Genomic DNA, 15,582 nt, shown 5'->3' on the forward strand with positions numbered 1-15,582 from the left:
ACCCAGGTGTCCCTCAACAGAGTAATGGATACAGAAAATGTGATACATTTACACAATGGAGTACTACTCAACTATTATAAATAATGAATTCATGTAATTCCCAGGTAGATGAATGGAAGTAAAAATATCATCCTGAGTGAGGTAACCCAGTAACAAAAGAACACACATGGTATATACTCATAAGTGGATATTAGGGAAAAGATCAGAAAACCCATGATACAATTCACGGATCATATAAAGTTCAAGAAGGAAGACCAAAGTGTGGATGTTTCAGTCCTACTTAGAAGGGGGAACAAAATAATCACTGGATGTAGAGACTAGGAGTGACTTGGGAGGAAGAGAGAAGGGGTAGGAGAAAAGGAAGGCAGGATCAGGTGTGGGAGGTGACCTGGGAGATGTACAGAAGGTCAGGAAATTGAACAGTTATGTAGCAATGGGGGATGAGGAACTGGGGTTAGCAACCAAAAAGTTCCAGATGCCAGGAAAGCAAGAGGCTCACAGGAACCAAAGGAGATGGCATTAGCTGAAATACCTAACAATGGGGACAGAGAACCTGTAGAGACCATATCCAAAGGTTAGGCATGACCTCCTGTTGATGGATGGGGCCAACCATTCTTCTCCAAATTTTAACCAAGAATTGCTTCCGTCTAAAGGAAATACAGAGACAAAGAGTAGAACAGAGACTGAAGGAAAAGCCATCCAGAGACTTCCCCACCTGAGGATTCATCCCATATGCAGCCACCAAACCCAGTCACTATTGCTTGCTGACAGGAGCCTGATATGGATGTCTCCTGAGAGGCTCTGCCAGAGCCTTACTGATACAGATGTGGATGCTTGCAGCCAACCATCGGACTGAGCATGGGGACCATAATAGAGGAGTTAGAGGAAGGACTGAAGGAGCTGAGGGGATTTTAAACCCCATAGGAAGGAAGAACAACAATATCAACCAACCAGCCCTCTGAGAGCTCCCAGGAACTAAACCTCCAACCAAAGAATACACATGGAGGGACCCATGTCTCCAGCTGCATATGTAGCAGAGGATGGCCTTATCCAGCATTAATGGGAGGGGAGGCCCTTGGTCTTGTGAAGACTTGATGGCCCAGTGAGGAGAATACTAGTGCAAAAGAGGCCAGAGTGAGTGAGTGGGTGAGCATGCTCATAGAAGAGGTTGGGGGTAGGATAGAGGGTTTTTGGAGGAAAAACTAGAAAGAGGGATAACATTTGAAATATAATTAAATAAAATAACCAATAAAAATTTAAAAATACACCTATAGATGTTTGCACTAGGCCGGAAGACTAGATTATTTTTGGTCTTCTAGATATCTGCCACTTTAGAAAAGTGTTACGAAACTTTACCAATCCTGAAGATTGTAAAATAATCTGACATTTATTTCTTCTTCCTATATCTTTAATGTATATAGTCTGCATCCACCACCAAAACTAGATTAATAGCAGTGTGATGCCAGCTCAAGAGCATGAGTCCCATGTTGCAACTCTAGCTCTTCTGTTCTTTGGACTGCATTTATCACTATAAAAATACAGAAGGCAAAACTGAAAGCTTCATTACTCAAGAGTGTGTGATATGAATTATATACTACATAAATGCCTTTGGGCAAACCAATGCTCTTTTTAAAAATTCAAACAATAATATCTTATGTAGTACTTTGTAGAAAAATCAAAAATAAAAACAAACTTTTTTCCACCATTCCCCAGCCCTCTCAACCCTTTCTTAAGGGTTGACACTATGCCAAATTAGGAAATGACTGCAGTAAAACAAGCATGCAGATAAAAGAATAAAATATTTTTGTAATTGCCACGTCTTTTCAAGCCTCCAGATATTTGGCATTCTGCAAAGAAATTATTGGATGACTAGATTTTTCACTTTACATCTGTATGTTGTAGTACTAGATACATTCTCTTGTCTGCTTTTATAAAACATTCTTATTTTAAACATAATTCTTTAGTAAGAGTTTGAAGACATCAATGAAAGAAACTGGTCGTCTTGTCTTTCACATATAAGTCAAGTCAAAACAGAAGAGATGTTTTGGAAATATTTAGTTTTTTGTGTTGCTGCTGTTGTTTGTTCACTTGTTTGTTTTTGAGATAGGGTTTTGTAGTTCTGAATTTTTCTCTACCTACTTTAATAAGGGTTCAACCTCTGCTTTAGCCCACCACCCTTCAAAGGTAGTGGAAAAGAAAAGTTATGAGGACATGGGGGAAATGAATCTGTTTAAAAATAGTTCTTTGAAAGTAAGTCCAATCTTTGTTGTCTGGATATTATCAGTCCAGTCCTCTAGCAAAACACCAACATGAATTAGCAGTGATAGTCAACCCATTCAGCAATCACCACTCATGAATCAGCAATGATAATTCCATCCAGAAGCAGCAAGACTCTACTATTTGGCCCAAGTCTGCTGAAGTGCAAGAAGCCACAGGAAACTCATCAAAAGTGCTTTGGCAAGTTTCTCTCTCTCAAGTCACAGCCAGCAAAGCTCAGCAAAGCAATGTAAGGTCAATCAATACATGCATGCCATCAGTGAAGAATAGTGAAGGCAGAGCAAAGTGAACCAATACTAAAGCTTCCACTGTCTGTGGGGTCATATTTATATTCCTTCAAAGCATTATGTATCCTTTCACATGTCTGCTATAGCAAAACATCCTTTCACCTGTGTGTCCCAGCAAAACATCATTTGATATAACTGACTTTCCAAAGAAACCAAAAGTTTCCACTGCAAGATTTCTCTGTATAGTTTGACTGTGGTGGAATTCTCTTTAGAGTTCTATAGACCAGGCTGGCCTTGTCTATAGCGGTATGCCTGCCTTTACCTTCTAAGTGATGGGACTAAAGGCATGTGCCACCACTGCCAGGCCTCATTTAGATTTTTTATAGCTACATAGTTAATACTATTTTGCCTTTTTACAGCCTTTCAAAATATGAAAATGCATTAGTGCTGCTTATAAGGCAATTTGAAATTGAGCAATCCATTTATTCCACTGTTATCTCTTCTTGGACCTTCTGACAATAGGATACTCATAGCATAGTCAAGTATGCTGTCAGACCTAATAGAAGGTTTAGAACATACTAGAATCTAGCTCAGAAGTAACAAAGTCTAATACCCCAAGGCCTAGGGTAGAAAATATTACATAGTTAAGTGGAAGATGCTAGAAACTCGTTGGTAAAGATGCAAGCCCACCACTTGCTAAATTCATGAACGCTTAGATGGAGGTTTCTCAGTTAAGCATGAGAAATATCTGGAAATATATTTTGCCACATAGTGACTATACCTAGCATCATACACTATTCTTGCAAAGTGGTAAAAATAGAAGTAAAGTATTTTTATAAACCAATTTCACTGGATAAATAATATGTACTTAGATTTATTTAGTCTCTTCAAAATACTATGGTGCATTTAATCAGCATAGTTCCATCTGTCAGTTAGAAAACTAATTGAAAATTTAATAAAGGACAAGAAGAAATTAAGAAAACATGTTGCTAATGCGATTTTTGCTAAAGAACAATCCAGTTTCAAACCTCTGATTTTATTTTAATTCCTGTCCTTTTTTATTTTTTAATTTTTTGGAAAAAGGCTGAATTCCAGTTTACAAAACTAGGGTGCAGCCTACATAAGAAAAGAATCCACTTATTCTGATTCCTGATCTATTATTTCATGCACTTACATAATTTTCATTGTGTTACTCCCGAAGATTCTTTAACAGGATGATGAAACTGTTAGCACCTTGAACATAATTATGGATTCCAATAGTCCAGATTTTTAAAAAAGAAAAGAAACTGCTATACTATTTTGCCTAATTAAGTTATTGAAGTCATATGCTTTGGAGTTTATTTTGGAATTTAAGACTTATTTCCATCATTTAAAAGTGGTATGGTAATGGAACATTGAGTTCTTTAACATTTCTGACCCTCTATAGAAGCTAAGAACACATTGAGAAGATGATTATGAGAGATGAGTGACATGCCACAAAGACCTTTGCTCAATTTAAGCATTAGACCAGACAAGCAATGGAAATTGCTTATTGTGGTTACAAACGGTGTTAGGGAAGAACTGTTATTTTAGAAATTGGTCATCTGTACTTTCATTAGCCTCTACTTTTTAGACAGAGGAACAGATTAAATTTGCCCATGTATTCATTTAACAAAATTTTACATAATATTTAATATGTGACAGACATATTTACAAGTTTATAACGTAAGAAAAAACACAAAGTCCATATCTTCTAGAAGGATGCAACTTAGAGGAAGAAATAAATATTACATGTAATAAAGAAATAAAGGGATCAATTACATGTATAAAGAAAAGGAGAGAAAAGAAGGAAGGGAAGACAAAAGGCAAAAGGAGAAATAAGAAAAAGAACTCAAAAGAACAAAAGCAAGGGCTCATATGGTAACTCAGGGTTAGGACAAGAGTTGAAAACACACATAGTGTCTTAGATGGGAGCACTGCACAATAGTACTGGTTTCTTGGCTTTTAACTAAGGTCAAGTATAAAGGAACCCCAGAGAATCCACAGCCAAAAAAGAGTCTGAAGAGATACAGCCAAAGAGAGACCTATGGCCCAGATTACCTAGGGCAGCAGATAAGAGGACACAGTTCTATAATTTTAAAAACCTGACAAGAAGTTATTAGAAGATTCTGAAAGAGAAAAGTGTCTTGAGCTAACTTACATTGTAAAACACTTCTCTCAAGTGCACAGCCATTTTATAGAGAGCAGAACACACACACACACATACACACACACACACACACACACACACACACACACACACACAACTGTTGCAGAGGCCAGAGCAGAGAGACAGCTGCAGATGTAGTTTCAGAGATAGTAAAATGGGAGGGAATGTTGGATTCACTTTGAAGGCAGAGCTAGTGGGTTCCAATGATGGACTATGAGTTTGCAAGTGAAAACAAGGATTCAGACTGGAGACTAAAGGGGAGGGCACAGAGCCCTACCTTGCCCACACCTGTTTGAAGCTAGTGTCAGGGAGGGATCAAGGAGCAAGACTGGGGTAGCTAGAGAGGCCTTAGCATACAAGACTGAATCAGGTACCTCTAGGTGTAAGTTAGAGGGAAGGCCAAACTGAAAATTAAATGATAGCACGTTCCAAACCAGAAAAATATTTAAGGGAGGAACTCTATTTATTTCATGCAAGCAACAGCAATGTTGTATTGTCCTCTTTACCAGATAGTTCTCACCAACTAGAACTTCTAAATGTGTATTTAATTAATTATTTTGTTGCCATTAGATCCTTTGGACCTATAAATCACAAAATAAGAATTCAATAAATTTGTTTTAATCCACATGTTCTCTAGTACACCTGGAATTTAGAAGATGGAACCATAGTCCTCCAATCACTCGATTTTATTCATAGAGGCCAAATCATAGAAATCAAGCCAGTTACCTGACAATTCTGAGAAACAATACAAAATGATACCTACTTGGGCAGATAGTTTTAGTTATGCACCTCAGATGACATCTTTCAATGAAATAAAGATTTCCCATGATGGGGCTTCAGTGAACACAGTGAAGATAAATATTAATACTAGTAGTGGTACGCGTGGCAATCTTTTTTGTTTAGGAATACTCAGATAAGTTACAGGGCATGAAATGTGAAACCGTGAAAAGAGGGTTTTATATTTTATTTTCCTTGCCTTCAAATAAAGCTAGAAAATGAGCTCTAGGGGAAGGAATATGCAAGCACTGTACTGGGAACAGGAGCAAAAACAAAAAACAAAAACAAAAACAACAACAACAACAACAACAACAACAACAAAACAGCTTAGGCCATATCAAGAAGCAACTGATTTAATGATTATTGTCAACTTATTATTACTGAGTAAATTTAAACTAAAACTTGAATTTTCAAATTTCAGCAAAGTGGGCTATTCACACATTTTGGGGATAAATATTTCTGTATGTTTTTATTTCCATTGTTTTTCTTTCTTTTATTTTTTAAACAACAAAATAAAGTGCTGAGGGTCACTTCAGGACTCACAGTAACAAATCTAAAACATGTTGGGGGAAATTAATAGAATTAGAAGTGAGAGCCAGAGAGTACAGAAGTCATAACCTTAGCTCCCCTGTCCCCTGTCTTTGGTGCTGTGTGTATATTAGAGAAGTTTAAATAGACAATCTTAATTTAGATCTGAGAAGCAGAGTCTTGTCCTGCATGTGAGGACCCTGGCCAGCAAGTCCTCATCTTGAATAGCTGGGTATGCACTTTTTTTTCTGTGAACTTTCCCAGTGTTGTCTCATAGGCACCAAACTTCTCCAGCCAGGTTCCAGGGATTTGGTCAGCTCCTATGTCTTGGAGCCTGCAAAACTCTTCAAATTTGCCTACTGACAGAATGCCTGGAAATTCTAGCTTACTTGTCACATCTATATGGAGATACTTAGTTCTTAATCTTAGATACTGTGGGTAGCTCCAATTTGCTTCCATCCTTGTCATCTGTCTTACAAAGTAACTCTTGATATCTAGAATTTACTTAAACAGTTCAGTGTAACCAATGTTCAGAAGCTATGGGGAACATATCTTTCATTTATTTATATAGGAACATGCCCAGCAACTCTGACATTCCATTCTATATAAACTGGATCAGAAGCTCTAATGTGAAATGAATGGTATGTTAAGTGATTCCAATGTTCAAATTGATGTAGAAGTTATAAACTAATGATAGAAAAGATATATTAAAATGCTGGTTTATCTTCACATAATTTAATTCCAGTAAGAAATGGAAGATCTGGTTACAGCATGTTATACTGAACTTTTTTATTTGAGTCTCAGCATCCTTGTTTATAATAGCTTGATAGATTAATGCAATAATTAAATCTGAATTTGACTAAAGCTGTCCAGCAAAATATTCCATGCTTAAAAATAGAGTAGAGAGGGGCACTACTCCATAAAATATGTATATTAAATGTCAGAAGAGGAAGATACAAATTTAAAAATGAAAGAGTAAAATCCTTCATTGCCTGAAGGTATAGAATAAGGATACATTCAACCAATGTGTCCTGAAAACTTACAGTTATTATAGCATTTAATCTAAATGTTTATTCATGAACCAGATGCCTCTGTGTTATAAACACTCATTCACTCTGTAAGTATTCACTGAAAACCCACCTATGATTCATTTTAGTATCTTCCTGTGCAGAATGATGGCTTCCTGCCTGCTGGCTGGCTTCTCAGTGACAATATAGGAGTTGGTGTTGACTAAGATCATTTTTTATGCTTTCACAACAAATCTTTTATCTCACATGCTCTCATAATTTTCTCTTTTTCAAAGTATTCCCAGTTCCATAATTTAAAACGTGGGGCTCTTCCCCCAAGTGCACGTGGAGCAGGCCTTGGCTGGATGTGCTGGATTTGCCATAACCAGGTCTAGGCAAGCTGACCCTTCAGTTATCATAGGGCACAAGTTGGATCCTACGAAGAAGGAGAAGCATGAGACAGTCTGAAGGGTGCAGAGACCGAACTGGTCAGATTTTTGCCTGTAGCTGGCAATAAGAATTTTAAGAGGCTGTCAAGAGGGCAGCCAAGAGGAGGGCATGGTCTGTTGAAGTCCCTAAGCCAACTAAATCTCCTGGGATTAAAATATTGCCTGGAGAATTATCCAAAGGAGCAGTTCAGGCTCGAGGTGAGACGCACTCAGCACCAATTGAAAACACTGATGGAGATGAGGAGGAAGACTGAAGAAGATGGTGTGGTGACCCAGGGGTATCTTTGGGGCTCTGAGGACAGTAGTGAAGACAGATGGAGCTGACTTTAACTCGGAGCATGAGGAGGAAAAGTTGTGCCTATTGAAAGAGCTGCTCTGAAGAAGAAGGCCTGAGACACCAACGGTGGGGGACAGTGGAGTGAAGAGGACACTGATTAAGATGAAGGTGATGGTGTTTCCTCTGAGTCCCATCACAGAAGGGATGGCAAAGCAGAGGGGAATTTGAAGATTAATGTAGAAAATAGGGAAGCCTTTGTGGTACCCCTGCTGGGGAGATGGACCAGGATGCCCAGGCTCCAGACCTGGATCACAAGCAGATCCAGGATATAGTAGGAGTACTTCGGGGTTTGGGGGCTCAATGAGGAGGCCAGTCTCCAACTGAGTATCCATTTACTATTCTTATGGAGACTTCCTGTTAAGTAAGCTCATGGAGCTGTTCCCTCTGTCTGAGTTGGTAGAGTTCTTAGACGCTAACGAGGTACCCTCACCGACCAACACCTTGAAAACCTGTCGCCAAGACCTTGCTCAAGCTCTGATCAATCATGGGGTTAATCTGGATCTATTAGGAAAGTGGTCAAAGTTTGGACTTGCGGCATATTGGCACTACTCCCGAGTACCTTGCTGGACACTATATGCTGCAGGGAGCTTTGAGTTTGCTACTTGTCATGATCCTGGCATCTCAGGAGGATGAGTGGATCTTAGACGTGTGCTGTGCTCCTGGAGGAAAGACCAGCTACATAGCTTAGCTGATGAAGAACATAGGTGTGATCCTTGCCAATGATGCCAATGCAGAGAAGCTCAAGAGTGTTGTGGGCAACCTGCACCGGTTAGGAGTCACCAACACCATCATCAGCCACTATGATGGGCGCCAGATCCCCAAGGTGGTGGCGCAGCGGGGAGGGGGGCTTTGATCAAGTGCTACTGGATGCTCCTTGTAGTAGCACAGGAGTCATCTCCAAAGAAGACGTGTGAAGACGAACAAGGATGAGAAGGATATCCAGCGCTGTGCCCACCTTCAGAAGGAACTTCCGCTCAGTGCTATTGACTCAGTCAATGCTGCCTCCAAGACCGGAGGCTATCTGGTCTACTGCACCTATTCTATTACGGTGGAAGAGAACGAGTGGGGAACGAGTGGGTGGTAGACTATGCCTTGAAGAAGAGGAATGTGCAACTGGTGCCCACTGGCCTGGACTTCAGCCAGGAAGGTTTTACCCGCTTCCAAGAAAAGTGCTTTCACCCCATTCTGTGTTTGCTTCTACCCTCACACTCACAATGTGGACGGTTTCTTTATCGCCAAGTTCAAGAAAATTTCCTATTCTATTCCCTAACCGCATGCAGGAAACTTGGCAGCAGCTACCCCTACATAACCTGACCTGAAGGATCAGGTCACCCTAAAGTCTGAGAACAGTACTGTCAGCCCACCAAGAAAGCCCGCGGCAAAAGCAAAAAGCAAAGCAGCAGTTGTCTGTCGAGACAGAAACATTTCAAGAAGCACTTCAGAAGGTGAAGCACTTCAGAAGGCATCTCTAAAGGGCTAGGCTTGTTCAGTGAACCTTCTGTCCCAAACGTCCAAGTGTCTGCCAGGTCCCAGGAAAGCAGTCAGTCTGATGGAAAAGCTGGAAATAAAGAGGGCTGGGAAGCTGAAGCAACAACAACCTAAATGGAAGCTCTCCAAGGAAGCTGCTTTCCCAAAACAGAGCGCCTCTTTCAAGAGTGAGGACTCAGGAACACCCGCTGTGCTGCCCCAAGGCTTAAGGACTGTGCTCAGCCCCTTGGGAAAGCAAAAGAAAGAAAGAGAGAGAGAAAGAAAAAGAAAGAAAGAAAGAAAGAAAGAAAGAAAGAAAGAAAGAAAGAAAGAAAGAAAGAAAGAGAGAGAGAGAGAGAGAGAGAGAGAAAGAAAAGAAGAGAAGAGAAGAGAAGAGAAGAGAAGAGAAGAGAAGAGAAAAGAAAAGAAAAGAAAAGAAAAGAAAAGAAAAGAAAAGAAAAGAAAAGAAAAGAAAAGAAAAGAGAAAAGAAAGGGAATTATCAGAGCAGCCTGCCAAGAGAGTTGCTTCCCTGCAAGAAGATGCTGTTTCCAAAGGACCCTTAGCCCCAACTGTTTCTCCCCACAGTTCCACCAAGCCCTCACCAGCGAAAAGGGGGAATTCTATGAGAAAGGGCAGCAGCCAGCCTCTGTTGTTTTGAATAGACTTGGAAAGTCGTTGACATTGTCTCTGGGTTGGAACTCTTAGATCCTGGTGCAAAGATGGCCTCCCTCTTGTGCATACATATGAAATTTAATATACTCATTACCACCCCTTTAAAAAAGTAAATCATGGACAGTATGTCTTCTGGCCAAGTTCTTTCCAACTAAGCATGAGGACATGAATTTGACTCCCATATCCCACAGCAAAGGTGTAAGTCACAACATGTCATGCTTATAATTCTAATGCTGGGGAGGTGATGACTAACACATTGTAGGACACTCTGGCTGCTCAATCTAGCCTATTTGGTGAGTGCCGAGCCAGTCAGAGATGCTGTCTCAATGCAAAGGAAGACAGTGACTGGGGAACAACACCTAAAATTGTCATCTGGAGATCACACACACTCTTCTGTATACACAAGTATATCAGCACACACATGAACATACACACATACAAGAAGACATACAAGTCAATACACAAAATGTATTACATAATTAAAGAATATTAAGAATCAGGAAGTAAGTAAAATAAACACTTCAGATAAAACTATTCTTATGATTAAAGCAACTGATAAAATATTTTCCAGAATGTACCTTCCAGGATGATCTATTGTGTGGCATAGTTTGAACAGTAGCTCTGAACTTTTCTAAATTCTTTCATTTAAACATCAGTTGCCAAAAGGAAGAATTACATTTTTTTCTACAAATGTATTTAATAATGACACTCAGTTTGTCTTAATACCAAACATAACTTTGTTCTACATTAACAGTTTGCTATATTTTCTGCTCTAAGTTACCTATATTGATCAAAAAGCAAATCAACCATGGAATTCCATAATTCATCCTTTGTTACTGAAAAAAAAGAGATATAAGTTGAAAATGTTGATTATTACAACTATTCTAGTTGTCTTCATCCTTGTGCTAGTTAGATTTCTTGTTTTGGTCAACTCAGCATAAGTTAGAGTCATATATTAAGAAGGAACCTTGTTTTAGTCATGGTTTCTATTCCTGGACAAAATATCATGACCAAGAAACAAGTTGTGGAGGAAAGGGTTTTTTTTTTAGCTTACACTTCCATACAGCTGTTCATCACCAAATGAAGTCAGGACTGGAACTCAAGCAAGTCAGAAAGCAGGAGCTGATGCAGAAGTCATGGAGGGGTGTTCTTTACTGGCTTGCTTCCCCTGGCTTGCTCATCCTGCTCTCTTATAGAACCGAAGACTACCAGCCCAGGGATGGCACCACCCACAAGGGTCCCTTCCTCCTTGATCACTACTTGAGAAAATGCCCTACAGCTGGATCTCATGGAGGCACTTCCCCAACTGAAGCTCCTTTCTTTGTGTTAACTCCAGCCTGTGTCAAGTTGACACAAAACTAGCCAGTACAAACCTCAACTGCAAAAAAAAATGTCTCCATCAGATTGGTCTGTAGGCAAGTCCATGACACATTTTCTTGATCAGTGATTAACATGGGATAGCTCAGGCCAGCCCTATGCAGAGGTGTGCCTGGTCTGTATATAGTAGCAATCTGAGCAAGCAAGCCAGTAAGCCTATTTCTCCATGGCCTCTGCTTTCATTTTTGTCTCCAGGTTCCTACCCTTCATGAGTTCCTGCCTTGGATTCCCTCAGAAATGGAGTATTATCAGGACTTGTAAGTCTTATAAACCCTTGTATCCCTAAGTTACGTTTGGCCATGGTGTGTATCACAGAAGCAGAAGGAAACTAAGATAATGTTCATTGATTGTATATATTGAACACATAATTAGTATCTTTGTGTGCATATTTTCATTTGTAGAACATCACATAGATATGTTTACACATTACATTAAGTGAAATGGCACATGTAAAACCAATTTTCAAACTTAATTGTTTTCATATATATGTATATGTGTCCATGTCACATATATGTGTGTCCCCACAGACGTCAGAAGACTGTTTTGAATCTCCTGAAACTGGAGTTACAGGTGGTGTTAGCAGCTCAACATGGGTGCTCTGGAAGACAGCAAATGATATTAGCCACTAAGCCATCTCTCCAGCCCCTTAATTTGTAAACTTTCAAGTGTAACACGGTCATAAACCTCATCTAAAATAAGTTCTGTACGTATAAGAACCCAGCTTCTTTCTAATTAGCATTGTGTGACCAGCCTCATAATACAGAGACCTTGCAGGATGCTTCTGGACCTTACCTCTACAGGAAGAAAAATTACCAGAATGGTCTCGCCAGTTATACCCTCTGAGCCCAGCTCTCACTGTGGGAAGCACAATGATTAGCTCTATTCTGTGTGTGCAGTAGTCAGCTGGCAAAAGCTGCTTTTCATTATTGCAATTGGACTTCTCTCAGGCTTATCAATGGTAGTCCAACCTTGAGTCACATTTCTATTCTAATTTTAGCCCACCCAGGACAAATCAATCTTATTCTTCTTTCTAAAATTCTGTTCCGAGATCCAGCAGATTTTAAACAAAGATGCTCATCTTTCTCCTGGCCTGCCTGCACAAGGATATGTAAAGAACTTTTTATCCTCAAGGATCCAGGCTGTTATGAAAATCTTGGAAACAGTTTTGTTTTTTGCATGTTACAAGTGCTGTAGTTTAAGGCTCAGAACTGTATTTACACCTTAGAGCTCAATGTGGGTATAGAGGAAGCAAGTATACATTTTATTTGCAATGACATTTACCCAAGATACTTTTTACTGTGCTCATATAAACAGAATTGGAATATACAGCAACTGTGAAGTTTTCACCTTCCTGGCTCCATAAGAAGGATTTTGGTTTCAAAGTTTTCTCTTTAATAAGAGCTTATAAGTTCATAATGACTCTTAGAGAACAGGGTTACCACTCAAGTTTAAGTGCATGCTGTCACACAGCAGATCAACATGTGTCTTTCAATGAGACATCTATTATGCTCTCTCTCATGGTCAAGGTGATGAAACATAGAAGGAAGAGGCTGATCTATATTACCTCCACATATTCAATAAAAACTGCATGTGCATCTCAGAGAGAAACACAACGTGAGGTACTCTCAATACCCACTCGAACCCACTTATTTACACAGCCCTTCAATCATGACTTTAGTCCTGTCTCAGATAATCAAAACAACCCCAGCAAATTATTCTATGTCTCTTGTATCTGGGCTGATATCCTTGAAGATAAAGTGACCTTTTAATACATTAATTAAATCTTAATCTTCAGTGCTATCGTGGATAAAAGCCAGAACAGAATTGGAAGGAAGTGCATGTTTCTGATTGTGACAAACTGAGGCTCTACTTACAGACATTATTTGCTAATTCCTACTTACTGTGTAAATCTAACAAATGGACACAATTAATGTGTATAATTATGAATATAATTATTTTAAAGTAATAAATCAGTGATAGCAATAGATACACAGGACCAAATATGCAAAAAGAAAGGGTCATTTTTCAGGAGAATGAAAAAAGGTCTTGTTTCTGAGAGGAAATTACCATCTCTGGTTTTTGTTGTGATGCATATCTAAAGTAGATGTCACTGCAAGAAGGCACTTAAATGGATAAAGAATAGGAAACCTGGCATTGTTTATTTTGAATACATTTCTTTCTGAAAATATGGTAAAATATTCATGTTATACAGTCATAAAGGAAAAGTGAAAAAGAGATAGCTGATAACTTATGTGTGTATGAGTGTCAGCTGGGGGAGCAGAAGGTTGGAACCTATCGCAGGAGAGGCCCAGCAGACTCAAGAAGTTTCATCCCATGTAACTGAACAGGATCTCCAATCAGAGGCTACAACTATTTCAAAATTAGGTTTCAAAATAGAAATATCAGTCAAAAGACCATTTAATTTATGAGGCACATTAAGACGCTTTTGAGAGTAGGTTTATTATTAGCCAGAAAAGTCTCACATGGCATCTAGTAGACTGCCCTGGGCACTATGGATTACTTCTGTTTTGAAGAATCTCCTCAGTTTCATCTTCTACTTTTTGTTTTCACCTATTGAATGTCTTTTTTTTTAAGAATAGAAATCATCTCTAAATCATAAAACATATTAACTTTCACTTTTGAACTGGCATATTTGTACCATGTAAGAAATGTGATGATCAGGTTTAATTTTCTGTAGGAGTTTCTATCTGTGGGGGTGGAGATGAGGGAATGAGACCTATACTTATCTCTGGTTATAAGAATACATATTAAGGAAGTAGTTAGAATTTATGCTAGTTTATTAACGTGGGAATTGAAAGTTCTTCAAAATACATGACTTCACTAGCCCCAGATAGTTGGCTAAGTTTCCAGTACCAAGCATAGTTTTCCAATTTTTCTGTGGTTCTTAGAAACCTGTTGGTTATCACCAAAGTGCATGTACCACCATTTTATGCTTATGGTTATCATGCCATGCTAGTCATTGTTGTGATCCAATGTTTTACTTGTTCCTTAACATGCTAAAAATACTTTTCATGTATTCAGTATTCACTCATCCTATTGTTTACTTGTGGTGCCCTTGTTTTAGTCTTGATATTTCCTATCCTGTAGCTTTACCAACTGTATCAGTCATTCTAGGACCAATATGAATATGGCTTTGTTATTCATTTATATCTTGGAAAATAATTTTTTTGTTTTATTAAAATTTCTTTAGTGATTTTTGTTTTATTCTTTGTATTTTTTGGAAGGGGAGACTTTTCTTTTTATTTATTTATTTATTTATTTATTTATTTATTTATTTATTTATTACACATAAGTACACTGTAGCTGTCTTCAGACACTCCAGAAGAGGGAGTCAGATCTCATTACGGATGGTTGTGAGCCACCATGTGGTTGCTGGGATTTGAACTTCGGACCTTCGGAAGAGCAGTCGGGTGCTCTTACCCACTGAGCCATCTCACCAGCCCCGAGACTTTTCTATTAACATTTGAATAATATGTTGCAATGTATATAAGTTTTACTTTAATATATAAACATATATTTGGATTAGTTAAATTCTGATAAGATATACTCTATTTTTAATATTAATAATATTATTATGAAATTTATATATGAGTACTGTATTTAAATCATTTCCTTCTCACATTCTCTTCATCCAGCTCATCTTATGTCTTCTATCATTCTCTCTATATTTCTTGACCTCTTCTACTGTTACAGATTATAAGTATGTATGTGTGCACACATACACATATATACATGCACATATGTGCACTGCTGAGTCCACTTAGTGTTGTTCTTATGTACATGTATTAGGAGTAGGAATCCCTATCAGGGAATCCCTCTTTGGAAAAGACTAATCCCTCCTTTCTTCATCTATACATAGGAAATCATAAGATTTCACCCATCTATGTTGGCATGTCAACTGTCGTTATTGCGCAGTGTTGTTTAAATGACCACATTGTTAAGATTCCATTAATACTTCTAAAACTTTGAAACACTGTTTTTGTTTAATATAGTCATTATGCACATATCTTACCATATTTTAATTAAATTGAAATCCTTAAGCTAATATCTCATTTTTTTGTTTGTCTACAGGATAAATAGAATTTTAGTAATTGTTATTTTCCAATATACTGGAAATTAAAGTACTCTGGGTGAATTTTCTCACAATGCCAACAGTTTCATTACAATATTTTTGGTAGTTTTCCTCTGTATCTTTTTTCCTACTCTTTTCCTCAGCTACTTTGTAGTCTGAGGCAGAAAGAGCACAGGTGAAAT

The 15,582-nt window shown here is 38.4% G+C and overlaps 1 pseudogene; it reads left to right on the forward strand.

Moving 5' to 3' along the window:
- Gm9279 (predicted gene 9279) lies at positions 7,333-9,539 on the forward strand (annotated as a pseudogene).

Source organism: Mus musculus, chromosome 12 (assembly GCF_000001635.26).
Source record: "Mus musculus strain C57BL/6J chromosome 12, GRCm38.p6 C57BL/6J".
Classification (NCBI taxonomy): Eukaryota; Metazoa; Chordata; class Mammalia; order Rodentia; family Muridae; genus Mus; species Mus musculus.